Source organism: Manacus candei, unplaced genomic scaffold (genome assembly GCF_025592945.1).
Source record: "Manacus candei isolate 608988 ecotype Guabito, Panama unplaced genomic scaffold, ASM2559294v1 h1tg000019l, whole genome shotgun sequence".
NCBI lineage: Eukaryota > Metazoa > Chordata > Aves > Passeriformes > Pipridae > Manacus > Manacus candei.
This window is the reverse complement of record NW_026138067.1, coordinates 6,822,610-6,838,039: the sequence shown is the minus strand read 5'-3', so window position 1 is coordinate 6,838,039 and position 15,430 is coordinate 6,822,610. Positions and strand designations below refer to the sequence as shown.

Genomic DNA, 15,430 nt, shown 5'->3' with positions numbered 1-15,430 from the left:
CACAGACAGGTGAAGAGTGAATAATGTTAGAGAAATGAAAATAGCTGTAGTTGTAACTTTTTTTTTTAAGCTTTATTTGACTGCTTTTGATAGGTCATTCAAAACTATTCAGCTTCTTGACCTTAAGTGTTACTCAGATATCTGATCTATATCTTATAGATACATCCAGTTCTCTGGAAATGGAAGTGTGCCATGATAATATATTTGAGTAGGAATTTCAAGAAAAGAGTTGGCAGTACCAGCAATTCTAGCATGAACAACGTATCGAGAAGTGCATAACTCACTGCAGAAGAAAAAGATATAAAATGGACAAACAACCACCTTTTGGGGAAAGCAAATTTTGAGGGGAAGACAAAAGAGACTATGTATGAAGGATTTAACAGGTAAGAATGAGAGGCTTAAATATACTATGTGATGATAAAAGGATCACCTGAGGATTTAAGAGGGCATAGTTGGGCATATTTTAAGTGAGCTAAATTATCTTCTCAATAGACTCTTGCAGATGTTAGAAAGGTTTGAGAAGAACTTAAGGCAGCAGTCACTGGGCAAAAATGAAGAAAGCTGCTCCTGATCTTGCTCTGACTTCTGATGTGCAGTCATTCCCTTATCTGAGGGAATTTCAAATGGGCCTGCTGATGGGCACACGTGCACCTGCAGAGCAGCTCTCTACCCTCCTGCTACGGGCAATGGCAAAGAGCCACTCAGAGAGGCCTCTCAAAGTACACTTGTAAAAGTTAATTAATATAAGGGATATGAAAGCACTGAAAAAAACACCAAGTTACTTTCTGATTCTTTCATTATTAATTATTATTAATAATTAAATATCCTTGGTTTACATATTCAGAACACCTCTAGACATGTTCCTGCCCCATGGAGTCTGCTGTGGAAAGGTCAGATTTCAAAAACCTTTATTTATAATAACAAGTGCTTAATTTGTAAGTAGCCATCAACTATTTACATAAATAACACCGTTTTGTGTCAGTCTTATGTGCAGACTTTTGCCTCCAAACTGACAGGAGACGACAAAGAAAGAACAGGAGACAAATGACAGAAATGACCTGTGTAATGGCAGTGAAAATGGATAACCAGCAATGTGTGGGGTAGATTAAGCAATATGCCTGCTAGTGGGTGCAGATCCCATTAATTCCTTCGTGAGTGCATGTAGAGTCCTTAGCTACAGCACTTTTAATTTTTAATGGATTGATCTGTGTATTTGAAAGAGCAGTGTCCAAGAAGAGGCTAGGGGTAGTGGATAATTCTCGAAGGCCAGCTGAAAGGTATGAGTTTTGATGAGGGATTTGAAGGAGGAGTTGCAAATACTCTCATCCACACAGATTGTCTACTTTTTCCCCAATGTAAATCACTACATTTCTTGCCCCAATTTTTTATCAAAATCGCTTCCAACTTATTTCAGTCTGTCACAATAATATTTTCATATGAGGAGTGTTGTAACCTAATTCCTTCATTTGAATAATACATTCATTTTTAATTACTGCAACTTGATCTCAGATTATTCAAATAACTGTTTCATTTTTTATGCTTACCCTGACCCCAGTGTATTTATAGGCTTTTATCCTTACCTGATACCAGTGTAATGTAATTATAGATTGTATTTTAATCATCTACTATATCCTAGTGAGTTTGTTTAAATCACTCCAATCCGGAGTCTTTTATTTCTATGCCTTTTAAAATTCTACAATGGCATTCTCATTGCATAAAAGCAATATTTTTGTAGTTTACTACAATGAATGAACATTTTGCATGCATTGCTGGCCATGTTTCTAATTTAAATTTTAAAAAGTCGCTATAGAGAACTCTATGTAAAATGAAATCCTGACTTGTAAACAGGCATGGGACAGCTCATCATTTTAAATCTTTGTTCATAGCTCCTATTTGCTCTCTAATATAACATTACAAGAAATGCAACAGAAAAGAAATTAAAGTCTTTTTTCTCCTACCAAAAATAAAAGTATACCTTGCACTAAGAACTGACAAAATATTTATCATTTCTGCTCACAGACACCAAATGTTTGCAAGTTATTTTACCTGTATTAGAAAGAATTCCATTTTGTATCCAGAAGATAAATAGCTTAAGTGGGCCACTTTATCATTAGTCATGGCCACCTTTTGATTTCCAGGGTTACCAATTCTCTTTAAGAAAGATTTAACTCTTGGAAGTTTTGCGTATTCTGAGATGGTTCATTTTTGCTTAATGATAATTTTAAAAGCAATAATTGTTATGTTTTTTTTCCCCACTCCTCAGTGCTGATTGAGGAGCTCCCCTTTCCTTATTTTTTGTGTTGCTTCAGATTTCAGATGCAGAATGGGGTCAGAACTCAGATAGATGAAGCTCCTCATATTTGCACATCTGCCTAAGTAGCTGTATCTTTCTGGCCATCAGATTGATTTGTACTGAGATAATTGCCACTGCTCTAGTCAAACTATGCTCTCTTTTTGAGCATTCTTTTTTTTCTGTGATGACATCTAGCAGCAAACAGCAACAGACCTTAGAATGTCCTTACAACATGCCCTCAGTTGCAGTGTATGCATTTTTCTACAGAATGATGTAGCCCAAAGATACTTCTGAATTAAACCTCCAGCCCAGCAGTGTGGTGCAACCAAAAATACTGTTCCTGAAGTTGAGTCTGTGTCTAAAGTAGATAGTATAGGTGGAAAAATAATCAAGAGAACAAAAAAAAATTATGAAAGCTATTAATAAATCTGATGGTTTGTGGTCACACACGTTAGGGAAAGGGGATTGTAGGAGTGCTACTAAAATTGATGTCATTTGTGTTCTCCCCACCCCTTTTCTCAAATGTGTAACTAATTTTTAACTTCAAGTACCTTTATCTTCTGTTCCTTTCTATTCTCCATATGTGTCCATCCCCTGCTGTTTCCCCTATGAAATGTCACTTTCAAATCTGATCACTCCTACTTTCTAGGAAATAAGGGTCTAAAAGGCAGAGAAACATGGTCCAGACTGATGTCTGTTGGAAGGACAGGTAAGAAATGGGCATTAGCTACTTAAAAGTATAAATGAAGTGTCATTTTTAACTCCAACTTCCTTTAACAGATTATCTCAGTCACACTTAAGAACTGCCCAATGTGCCATTTGTGACAAAAGAATTGTGACTAGTACCTTGAATCTAAAGAACAGAAATACTGTCCCATAACAGTAAAAAAAAAAAAGTCAAAAAAGTAAATAAGAACAGGAACTATGGGTTTATTGAATATAATCACTGAGTAAAATGAATTATTCTGCTTTTCCAAGATCCAGACAGAGGAGCATGTTTCCCTCTGGGATTTCTACTACTATTTGGTCTAATATTCATTTTGCCTGTAATAATACAAGCTTCATTAAAGGAGTAAAACAGCAATTGTCTCCTTGAGATCAAAGGACAATCTGTTAAATAAAAGCAGCCGGATCTCTAGAATGAAATAGTAGGAAAAGTTTGAACTAAATTTTATGGTGAATCAAAATGTAAATTGTAATTTCACAAGGAAGACACAGAGCACAAAATTAACTTTGTCAAGACACGGAAAGTGGATATGTTGATCTTAGAAATGTGTACAGATACTGAATACTTATCTATCAGTGGCTTTTTTAACTATTAACACTTCATGATGAAAAATGATGCCTGACTAAGAATCCTGATCTTGGGGAATTACTATTAAACAAGAAACATTACTTATCAGGTAAATTATCTGCCTGACCTAGCTTCTATTTAACTGATCTTGTATTTGAAAAATATATTAATATGGCAAAAAAAAATCCACCTGTCACCAACAATCATTCTGCAAATCTTGTGACAAAATAGTACCTTTTTAAAAATCCATCAAATAATACCTAATATTATTTCTAAAGCTATATTTCACTGTTTAAGATTTGGTACTGGAGAAATGAAATAGGATCTCTCTTGCCTAGCTTCAGCATTGATTACTCTGGTTGCTGCAATGAAATCAGTGCACCTACATTTAACTAAACATGGAGCATTACAGAGCTTATCACTGAAGAAAATACTTGAGAGAAAAAGGCATGCTAAAAATCAAAGCTTTTCTGAAAAAAACCCAAGAATGCCTGTAAAAAAGACGTGTGTTGGTCAAGCCAGAGAGAATTAGGGATGTAAACTCCTCTCTAGTGAGAGGGCACATTCCCATAGGACACTAGGCAGCCGTGAAAGCAGGCAGAGCCAGCCAGCAGAGTGGGCCAGCTGTGGGCCATGGATGAGCCCTTCATGCACACTGATGTTTTCTAACATCTTCCTCAGATTCCTTTGAAAGAAACTGTGGCAAAAGTAGCAATGGGAACCTTTACTCTTGCAGGTTTTATTTCTTTCTGCAAAAGGCACAGGGTAGAGTCATGAAGTTCAATTTCAATCTGCCACTGCCAAAGTAACCCAATCTCTAACTTATTTCAATCCTCTTATTGAGCTGTGTCCTTATACTAATCAAGAAAAAAATTAATAGAAATTATTCTGAGGAAGAAAAACTCAAAAGAAATAAAATCCCCCTGAACATATCTTAATTCCAGTCTTCTGAAAGGCTTGTGTTCATAATAATTAGAAAAAAGATTTTTGAACCATTTTTGCTCAATATTTTTTACACAATTTGCAAATGACATTTCTGAAATGCGTTTGGCAGTCACAGATCATGGGTCTGGAGTACTAGCTTAAGAAGGACAGTAATGGTCACATTACCTGGTGCCTTTATACACCTGCCAAGGAGTGAAAATGTAGGGGAACAATCTGCTAACCTTAATCAACACACGCATAGACTCCACAAGTGTAATTTACAGCTTAATGCACCCACAAAGCATTGTGAAGTGCAATGATGACTTTGAGTAAGAAAGGCTAAATCATAGTTACTATTGCCTCATCAAAAGAACTGCATTTGATTCTCCACTAGACCAGTCAAATAAATGTCTGGTATTGTCATACCATGATAAACCAATGTAAATAATGGATAGACATCTATAGGCAAGATTACGTGTTTTGATTTCAAATGGAAAATTAATGACAAACTCCCACTTTGCAAACTCTGTGAAATGCACCTAGTTGGAGGCTTCAGTACCCTTCCTTCTGTATTTAAAATGCAAAACACAACCACAAAAAAGTAAAGAAAGATGAAAGAAATCAATGCTGATGCCTCAGCAGTAATTTGGTAAGAATATGTCAGAGAAAAAAACCCCAAAATCTTATTCATCACCAATTAAAAAAAGCGAGTAGATATATTTAGCAGAAATACTAGTTTGATGATTTCCCATTCATGCATGTTTATGCATCACAGCGATTTCTTTCAGATGGAAAATGTGAATATTAGATGCCTTTTTTGACACCCATGATTCTTATTTGCCTCTGGCAAAATTAAGAGTGGGGACCTTGGTAATATAATCTTTTCACAACATACTAGTTTTGGTTCAAACCAGCTAAAATATTTCTGCTGTCATTACAGTGTCTGCTATTTTAAAATGAGCTATTTGTTATGAAATATGTGACAGTTTTATACTGTGGTAAAAAAACAGGTACAGCACAACATACCCTGTGACAACAGGAGTCTCTATTAGGAGATGGGCAATTCAGCTTTCATAAGCCTTTGCATAGTGTTTCAACTTTCTAATGATTCAGCTCTCCTTTCAGCAGATTTTTGTACTGTCTGTGGTGCAGTAAGATCTATACAGTCCAGCTACAATGTCATTTGAAAAAGAACAACTATTTACTAGGAAGTACACCAGAAACACTAAATTGTGGATAGCCAGTAGAAATTAATGATTTGCTTCATGACTGAGTCTTGCTAGAGTGAAGTGAGTGATCCAGAAGCAAAGTCCTTTATTTCCATTTTACCAAGACCTTAAATTATATAGTCCTCATCTCCCTATTTTGTAGTTAACACATCCCTTGACTTTAGTGAAACAGCATTTGTTCCAACCCATACCAGTAGGTTCAGATGATTGGTACAGAATGCCACTCAAACACTCTTGGATAGGAATTTCATCCCTAATAATCAAACTTGATACACATACTGGTTCTTTGGCATGTCTATCATCATGGCCATCTGTTAGGTGGAATTGTGCCTGCTAAAAAGGAGATATGCCAGTTTTAATATGATATAGGTGCCATCAAAATGCAAGTGACGAAGGAAAGACTCTAGAATATGGCAGTAATCTGTCTTCTGCAGAAAGATGCTCTGGGTAGCAACCCAGCTCCTAGGAGCATCATATTGGTATACACGATAATTAGGACCTTTGGTTGGCTTTTTTATTCCTGTCCACTCTGTCTGGGTGCCTCTCTTCACACTGCAGCGTTAGTGTTCTGTGTTCTGCGCTTACTGAAGGAAACACATTTTTTCATTTACTATCACAGATGAATCACATTAAATAGCCTAATTTGAAGGTCAAATGACAGATGAAAATAGCCTTTATACCTTTTAAAATTTGAAGTGATTCTGATATTTTTAAGAATAAATACTTCTAAGAATTAAACACAATCCTGTTTATTATCCTTATTTGCAAATATCTTTGAAGGGTCTCCTTTACTAATGTTTCTGGTAAAACCCACAACTCAGAAGCACTCCTGCTGTCTGATATTCTTCGTAGGGAAATGACTTCTCTTTATAGTCATTGTGCTACTGCATCATCTTTAGAAAGATAAAAAAATGCCCTGGTGGAACAGTGGGTGGTCTGTCTAGTTCAGACTCTTTCTCTAGAGTGGCAACAGACAATGTTATTTGGTAAAAATATGAGAACTTGGCCTCCTTCTGCAGTTCATTCCCCTAAGAGTTCCCAAGCATACACATGGATTAGAAATGTTAGCGGGTACATCCTCTTAGTACCATTTACAGATCTGTTGTCCAATGAATTTGTCCCATCTCTCTCTGAACCTGCTGATACTGTCTGCTTTCACAGGCTCCTGTGGCATCAAGTTCACAGAGTTAACTCACTGCCGTGATAATCTGTTTTAAATTGTTCTTCTCCCTGTTTCCTGTAGCACTGCAGGATTTGAGGAATAACAGTTCTTCATTCACTTTATCCAACAGCTTCAGGATTTTGTAAGCCTGTATCAAATTTCCCCCTCAGCTTTCTCTTCACCAGATGGAGAAGTCTCAGATTTTTTTGTCTATTGTTATAAGATAGCTGCTCCCTTGATCACTCCAGTTGCCCTTCCTCAGCTGTGATCAGAGCCGCACACAGTACTCAAGATCTGGGGGCACTGAGCTTTCATATACAGCAAACTGACAGCCTCTGTCTTGTTCTAGAAACTGTATAGGCTTTTGTGATCTGTAGCAAAAGATCTTTAGATGTGTTTAAATTAGAAATCTAGTCTCGAACAACTGAATGGTTGGCTTTAGGACTCAGATCCTAAAGCTGTATAGTGTCACTGAAATAGAGCCGTTTGGTACTTCTAGCTTTCACAGTATACAAAGGGACATGGCTTGTCACACCTGAGATAATTTAGCTATGCATTAAACCATATGATCATACTGATGATGAAAGGCTCCACAAAAAGAGAGTACACATAATTTGTAATATTAGACAGTTATGATACATACAGCTTCAAACATACTAAGAACTTACCAGTTAACCATATACCCAATACACGTCTTCTGTACTTGAGAAGCTACTTGAAAATGCTCAGCAAATTTCTAGGTAGCCATAAAGGACTAGATTTAATATTTAATTTAATTTAATACTATTTTGCTCACCAAAATTTTCTCCACACAAAGAAATTCTCCACACAATTTCCATTTGAACAACCTGTTAGTCTCCTAGTAGAATTCCTGTGTGAATCAAAATAAATCTCTGAGAATGCTTTTGACTGCATGAAGTGTCAGCCCTTCTATAGCCCTGAACCTCTAGCCAACAGAGTCGTAAGAAACCTCTGGTCCTAATTTGTTTCTTAATCTGGTGCCAGCTCCTGCTGATACATCTGCTCATTCTTTTTCAGCTCCCTAAAATAGGTGATCTCTTTCAACAGGTGAGCCCCTTTCAGCCAGTGTAGCAGCTGGGGCACATGCATGTGGATTAATGGCACCTGAAACGTGCCACTCTCAATATCACAGATGATTGTTCTTCTCCCAGCTTGGCTTTCCAAGATGATACCACCGTGCCAGTGCTCAGAGGAGAAGACCTGCTGTCTCTTCTGTTTTGCTTGGCTACAACTTTGGAGAAGGGAAGAATATATTACCAATAAAATTATGTTCTCTTTTAAGCATGACACCATCCTTGGTAAAGTATTTGAGTTTCAAGGTTAATAGCTTATTACTAAATGCAGGCTTGGTGTATTAGATGAACCTGAAACAAGTACAGGTGTTTATATTAGACATTTTGGAGGTAAGTCTTTCAGTACCATTTTCACCAGTACTATGGGTTGGTAATAACAGTGAGTTTCTGGCATACTCCCTTAAACTTGTTTCACAGAAACAATCAATCAAAGTATAAAAATTGTATGATACATTTCAAATATGTGTCATCTGTGGCAAATACTACAAATGCTGAACATACCTATTTACTCTTCCTTGTCATACCTGTAAAACTCCATCTGTACATACTGTATCTAGTGTAAGAAAAATAGGATGAAGAATAGGAGCTCCTTTTCTGACTAAATTAATCTATTTGAGACACTGAATTTGCAAGGGAAGACAGCATTTATTGGTGCAAAAACCTGCTTTTGCAAATAATCAAATTCTTAGGGAGAAAGGAAAAAATACATGTCTGGAGGCATGGGAAAAGCAACAAATTCATGTTGCAAAAAAGCACATCAAAGAATTGGAAAATGCACTGTTTTATGAAAAAACATACATATCAACAGCTTACGAAGTTGTCTTTGTCAAACTAATCTATCATTATCCAAGGAATTATTGATGCAACTTTAGGTGTGATCTATGTAACCGTAAGAAAGACTGACAGTTGCACAGCTTCAGGAAGAAAAATTACATCAAAAGGTCTTCTCTCACCTAGAGGTGTGAATATCATGACATCGAGTCAAAATGACTGCCCACTGGAACTAACACACCATAGAAATGAGTGTGATAGATAGCTGGGTAGATTGTCAGAGGCCAGAAGGAAAGGCATTGGTGTTCATAATGGTGATTTTCTGTGTTTACTGTATCCAAACTAAGTTCAGATTTTATCCTAAAAATCAAGTGACATCAGCATTAGGAGATATCTACTTTAAGTGTGAAAAATATATCAAGGTGAGCAGTAGTAGGTAGCAGGAAAAGAAGAGTAAGATGGATTTTTTTTTTTCTGTTCTGATTCAGTTTGGCTTGCTGAATGCCATATTACAGGCTTTTGGAGGAAGATCCATCACTCAGAACTGATGAAAATCAAGTCAGCAGAACAGACCCTAACTGCACTTTTATTATAAAAAATATATGGTATATATAAAATATCCATTAATTTTGTCCAGCAAATAAAAATGTTAAATTGCACAATAAAAGATTTGACCACTACATTACATTGTCAGTCATAAATGCAAGTTCCATAACCTTAATTTTTTATAGCATGGGGGCCCTGTTTTTATTAGAGTTGGCATCAAGGTAAACTTGGAAAGTGTAATGGAAGAGTGTTGCCATGAATGAGTATTTTAAGGTCACAAGTGTGAGATTAATTTTGAATATATTAAAATGCCATGTATATGTATTTACATTTATATGTGTGTGCATATATTTTCCATTTATATATAGACATGTATACACACATGCACACATAGTTCACGAGACTCAGCAAAGGCAGAAAAGGAAATAAAAGGGATATTAACCTTTAACATAAGGGGTATAACCCTAAGCTACCAGTCATTCTACTCTGAATTATATCAGCACAGAATAGAACACAATAAGCTGCCAAGTGCATTAACTATGGATTTTAGATTGGAATTCAGACAGGGGGAGAGAAGAAAGCTCATTGTGCTTGCTCCATGATTTTAATTAATAAAAAGAATGAAATAGATGACAAACTCAGTTTCCAAATAACAAGGACCATTCAATGTTTATTTCCGTGGTAGTGGTGGATCTCTATATTCATATAAACAGGTAATAATGTCTTTGTTTTTTGTTAGAGGTTTGCTACACAGTCTGAGTATCGGACTAATTTCAAACTTTAAAATAAAATCTTGCTTCGTGAACTTGGTGCTAACTCGAAATTTCATGTTACTAGCTTTGTTTAAATATCAATTGTAAAAGTTGCAGTGTAACAAAATATATATAGCTAGCACCAAGTCTTCATAGCAGCTCCTATTGTTTTGCATGAAAAATGCATTAACTATAGTATTACGAGAGTAAATGTGCTGTATGCTGAAAAATTCTGTCACTTTCTATTAGCTGTAAATTATCGACTAGTATAAACCCTAATTTCATTTGTCACATTCTGTTGCATTGCTGCTCTTCCTTGTTCCCATTCTGTCATTCTGGCAGGCCCACTCTGCCCCAGGTATCACGGCATCGCCATCTGCACCCGACATCTGTCTCTCTATTGATCACACGGGTTTAGCACTTGATCAAACAGAGCACGACAGAATACATCTCTTTTTGCAGTACTGCCAATGCCAACTGCTGCATGAAATCTATTACAAAAGCATTCTTTTACCTAGTTTCTAAAACTGCAAATAGGTTTCTCTTCTTTTAGAAGACTCTTAGGTTGTTTTTTTTTCTTTAACTTTCTGTCACTTATTGCAGAGAAAGGAAAAAACAATGACCTCCCAAAACCAAGAAATGAAGGATTTTTATCCCAAAGTGTGCAAACTAAGAAATTAGGCTATCTAAACTGAGATTATTTATTGAAAGAAATTATTACATTCATTCACATGTTGTTATTAAACATAAGTTTTAATTTTACTGGAAAATTATGGTATAAGATAGACCAAACAAACACCTCAGAGATTTAAATGTGGTGTCTAGGAAGCCTTAGCTGTCTGCAGTTTAGATGGTTGACTCTACCAAGTGACTTGGGGAGCTAAGAAAGGTACATAACAACTCACTGCTCAATCAGTGAGACAAAAAAAATAGTGCATCTGAGGACTGATCTGGCATGCTGACTTGCAGAATAGACAACAGGAAATTCTTGGCACCAGAGTATGTCTGAAATCACATTTCCTTCAGTAAATGAAATACCCATAATCAGGTCTGGGCACCAGGTGCCTCCATTCTTTGAGCAAGGAACTCTTTTCTGAGCGTGAGTAGTTAAATAAGCAGCACTGATGCTCTAAAACACTAAGAAGACATGCACTACATTTTGCATAGGTATTCTGTGAGATGCTATGGGAACAAAGGATAATCCAAGATGGTCACCTCAGAGGCTTTAATACAGCTACACCACTTACAGAAGCTGAACATTTGGGTTCTTTCATGGCATGAACTGCAAAAAACTCTCCTGTAGCAAACTCACATAGTACTCTTCCCCAAAATGATCTGTGACCAATTCTGGCACCAAAGAGAAATAAAATTACTTTGAACTTCATCAACAAACATTCAACATTCAAATCATCAACATTGGCATAGGTGATATTATGAATTGCCTGTCTTGGGAGGGAGCTCTATTCAGGTATTGTGCAGTTAACAAGCTGCAATGCAACTCTGCATCCTTGCAGAATAATTAGAAATTATTTTAAAGAAAAATGGTGAAATTCCAAAGATGTATCTACTTTCCAAGGCCTTAGATAAACTTATGACAAACAAGGTGTTCTCAGCACTTAATGGTCTTAACTATGATATTCCCATTGATTTTATGAGAAGTTCTCTTATAAGTTCTCAAGTAGAGAGAAGTACTGCTAGCTGTAAGAAAAGGGACATAAAAGGCTAAGAAATTAAATTATGGACTAGCAGGAGTCACAAGGAACAATATATCTGCTCCTCAGACACAGCACTAGGGATTAACAGCACCTAGGTATTTTATGATAAAGTCTTCATGCTTTCCATGGGTGGATATCATATTTCTGTCAATCATAATATATTTTAAATTCACTGAGTAAACAAAAAAGATGTGCACTTTCTGAAAACAAATATTGACTTTCTATTTACAAACTATTCAATAATCCAGTGGCCACATGGTGTTTTCCTTATTTATGCTACCTTGTCAAATTATGCTGAACAAAATTTGTTGTTACAAGCAATCGGATTAAATGCACCCCAACCAAAATCATGAATGTTAAAAAACTATTTTCCTTGTTTCAACTGACAGTATTAGTTACAACACAGGAATTAGACCAGGATCTAGCAATGTATTATTCATTAGATTTTTTTTGTAGCCAAATACATTAGAGTATATAGTTATACCAACAAATTAATATTTTAGAGCTAATTGAAATTGTTCTTCCTATAAAGATTAAGCTTCTTCCCACCCTCCACACTTCAGTCATTAAAATAACACTTTTAATGCCTTGTCTAAATGATGTCTCACATTAATGCAAAGCTATATTAAAGCACTCAAATGACCAGTTCTTTTGTAATGCATTCTATATGATCAGACACTGGGTCAAATCTGGGCAGTGTGTATGAAGTGGTATCAAGTGGAAGCTAATTAAAATATATTCTCTATAGAACTTTACAGAAAAAAGAGAACAGTAATCATCAGAAGGTAGAGTCTGAAAATGGCATTTCTTAAAGGCTTGCAATGTGATTTATTCTATTTGCATGAGGCTACTTTTTGGAATAAAGGCTTAAGATAGCATGAATACTTCAATTACAAGGTACCTTATTTTATTCCTGACAATCTCAGTCATAACCTGTTTCTGGTTTGTCTCTTTCCTTACTGAAATCCATGAAATAAAGTACATTAATTTTTTTTTACTTATTTTTTTATCCAAGTTTCACAACATAAAAGTTGATTCTTCTTACAATAACTTAACAGTTTTTTTCTCTGTTGTACTTTCTCTGATTCAGGGATGGGGAAATAAATATGACAAAGATTCTTGTGATATCTCCATATTACCAAGAGGAAAGACTTCCATGAGATGCTGCCATTTCGTGCTTAAATGTAGGTAGATATGTAGGAGGGGGGGGGAGGGATATTATAGTCAAGTTTGCAGAGTTAGCAAGGAGCAATTAGACTGCATTTGTTCAAGCTTTGGTCATTTTGTCAGATAAGGCATCAATCCCCCTTATCCACTGACTTATCTCTTTAAAAAAAAAAATATGTATTTCAGGGATGTGAGTGTTAAGAAGATGGATGAAGCATTTTCTAGGGATAAGATGTGGATCTTTTGTCTGATCTACCACAGTAATTCTTACAGAATAATAATAATAACAAAAAAACCCAGAATGAACTTTCTAGTCCCATCCAGAATTTACTATCTCTATATAAAATACAGTGATGTAAGCATAAATATTGATTTTTCTTTTTCCTCAAAAAGAGATCTTCATTATACTAACTTTATCTGTGGAATAATCTTTGCTTTCTCATAAATCTGGTTGTGACAGACCTCTCTGTTCACAGTTCATAACATGGTAATGGTAAGTGTGCATTACAAGTCCTGTGGGATGCTTTTTTCTCCCTCCTTAGCTCTCTTCCTAATTTTTTATTATTTGGATGTGAGTCAAATTACAAATCTTCTAAAAATGGGGCTTCTCATTTGTGCTCACACTCGTGAGCTACAACTGTGGTGTTTCATGCAGAAGATGTGCCTGCACTGCAGTAAACCATCCTAACTGATGGAAACATACCTACGTTCCTTCTAATTTTTTGACAGTTTGTTGTTGTTTTTGTTGCGGTTTTGTTTGTTTTGTTTTTGGTGCGGGTTTTTTTGTTTGGGTTTTTGGGTTTTGTTTGGGGTTTTTTTGTTGTTGTTGTTGTTTTTGGTTTGGTTTGGTTTGGTTTGGTTTTTTTGATGGTTTAACTGCTGTAATTGAGAAAGTGGCAGCGTGTTTTAGTAGGAGCACTGGCAGGCTGAGCAGTGACTGGAAGAGAGCAGAGCTTTACCTTTCTGTCCCTACCCCAGCTTCAGTGACTGTGCTGTAGACTTATGTCAAGAATGAAAACATAGAATTTAGTGCTTCTGGATTTCCTTCTAGTTGGAAAAAAATTTCCTGAAAAAATGCCATTTGGCTATATTAATAATGGATAATAGATAAACATAGTTGTTGTAATTTGCAACTCCTGCCCTTTGCCTCACAATTCTTGGAGGGAGCTTCTTCCTCCCTTTCTCCTCAGCAGAACTATCCAGACCCTTACACACTGGCATAATGTCCTTTGGTAGCAACCTTCCTGCATAATCCCATGCCTAGGGAAGATTTGTGTACCTTCTTGAGACTGCTTACTCCACTGCTGAGGTCATAAATCATATCTTGGCCTTTGCTGGCTTAAAGAAGGGTCTTATTAGCTTAGATTAGAATCTGATCTTAACATCTGTGTGGAGAAAAATAAAATAAAATAAAATAAAATAAAACTGAAACAAAAGCCAAACAAAACCACAAACCCACAATGTAGAAATTCATCAATCCCCTTTAACAGATAAACAGCTCAGAGAATGTCTGCAGCAAGTATCTCTGATAACCTGACAAACTACTCCCTTCTCTTAGGAATCTCAGATGCCATTAGAGTATAAGGTTCAAATGTTGGGAATCAGGTGAGGAGGCAAGAAGGAGTTTTATGCTATCTCTGCTTACAGTGCAATCATTCTTTATCATCTCCTGTGAGAATCCCACTCTGCTTTTAATATGCCAGTAAGTGATTCCTTCTCACCTGAGATCTAAAGGCATGGCAAGAAGTACTTAAAACATAAGGGCAAATAACAGAAGTGAGAATAGAGTAACGAAATAACAGAAGGGCATTTCCACTGGTTTTGAGGTCTGAAGGAAGGGTTTTAGTTATCAAGTCTGGCATCATGCCTGGTGCATATCTTAGAATTTGCCCAGTAATTCTGGAAAGGGCTTATGCTTCACAAGTTGTAGTCACATTTTTCTTTTCTAAAAGTATGCAGACTCCATTAAAAGAAGCAAAGCAACAGGCAATATGTCACAATTAAACTGTTCGAAGGACTAAGTAATACAAGTGCCTAAAAAGTGCATTTATTTCCAATTTGAGCTCTTTTTGCTGTTCAGCCTTTGGATACTGCTCTATATCTTTACTGGTAGGTTAGAGATCTATTAGGAAAAGAGAAAGAGAAGATAGCAGTAGATATAGGGATAAAAACCATGCTATTTGGAAAATGCTAATATAAACTGGTAATCTTTGAAATTCAGATAAAAGACTAGATTTTTTTTATGTTCTCCAGTAAAAATATTTAAGACTATTATTGTTTTCATTTAAAAATGATCCAATACAGCCCTCAGGAAGATCCTGTTTATATTGAAAGAACTTTAATCCCATAAGAAAACTTCAGATTAGTAGAGGCATCAGAGACAGACTTAGCCTGTCTCTCTCTGGCCAAGCAATGGGTAGAAAATTTCAGATGGAGCCAAGATTGCAAAGATACTTTACTTCTTGCAGTTCTGTAAAGTATGT

General features: G+C 36.0%; 1 protein-coding gene across 2 annotated transcripts in view; it reads right to left on the bottom strand.

The window, feature by feature from the left end:
• Positions 1 to 15,430, bottom strand: part of ZFPM2 (zinc finger protein, FOG family member 2) — a 306,310-nt gene that overhangs the window by 24,104 nt on the left and 266,776 nt on the right. The window lies entirely within an intron of this gene.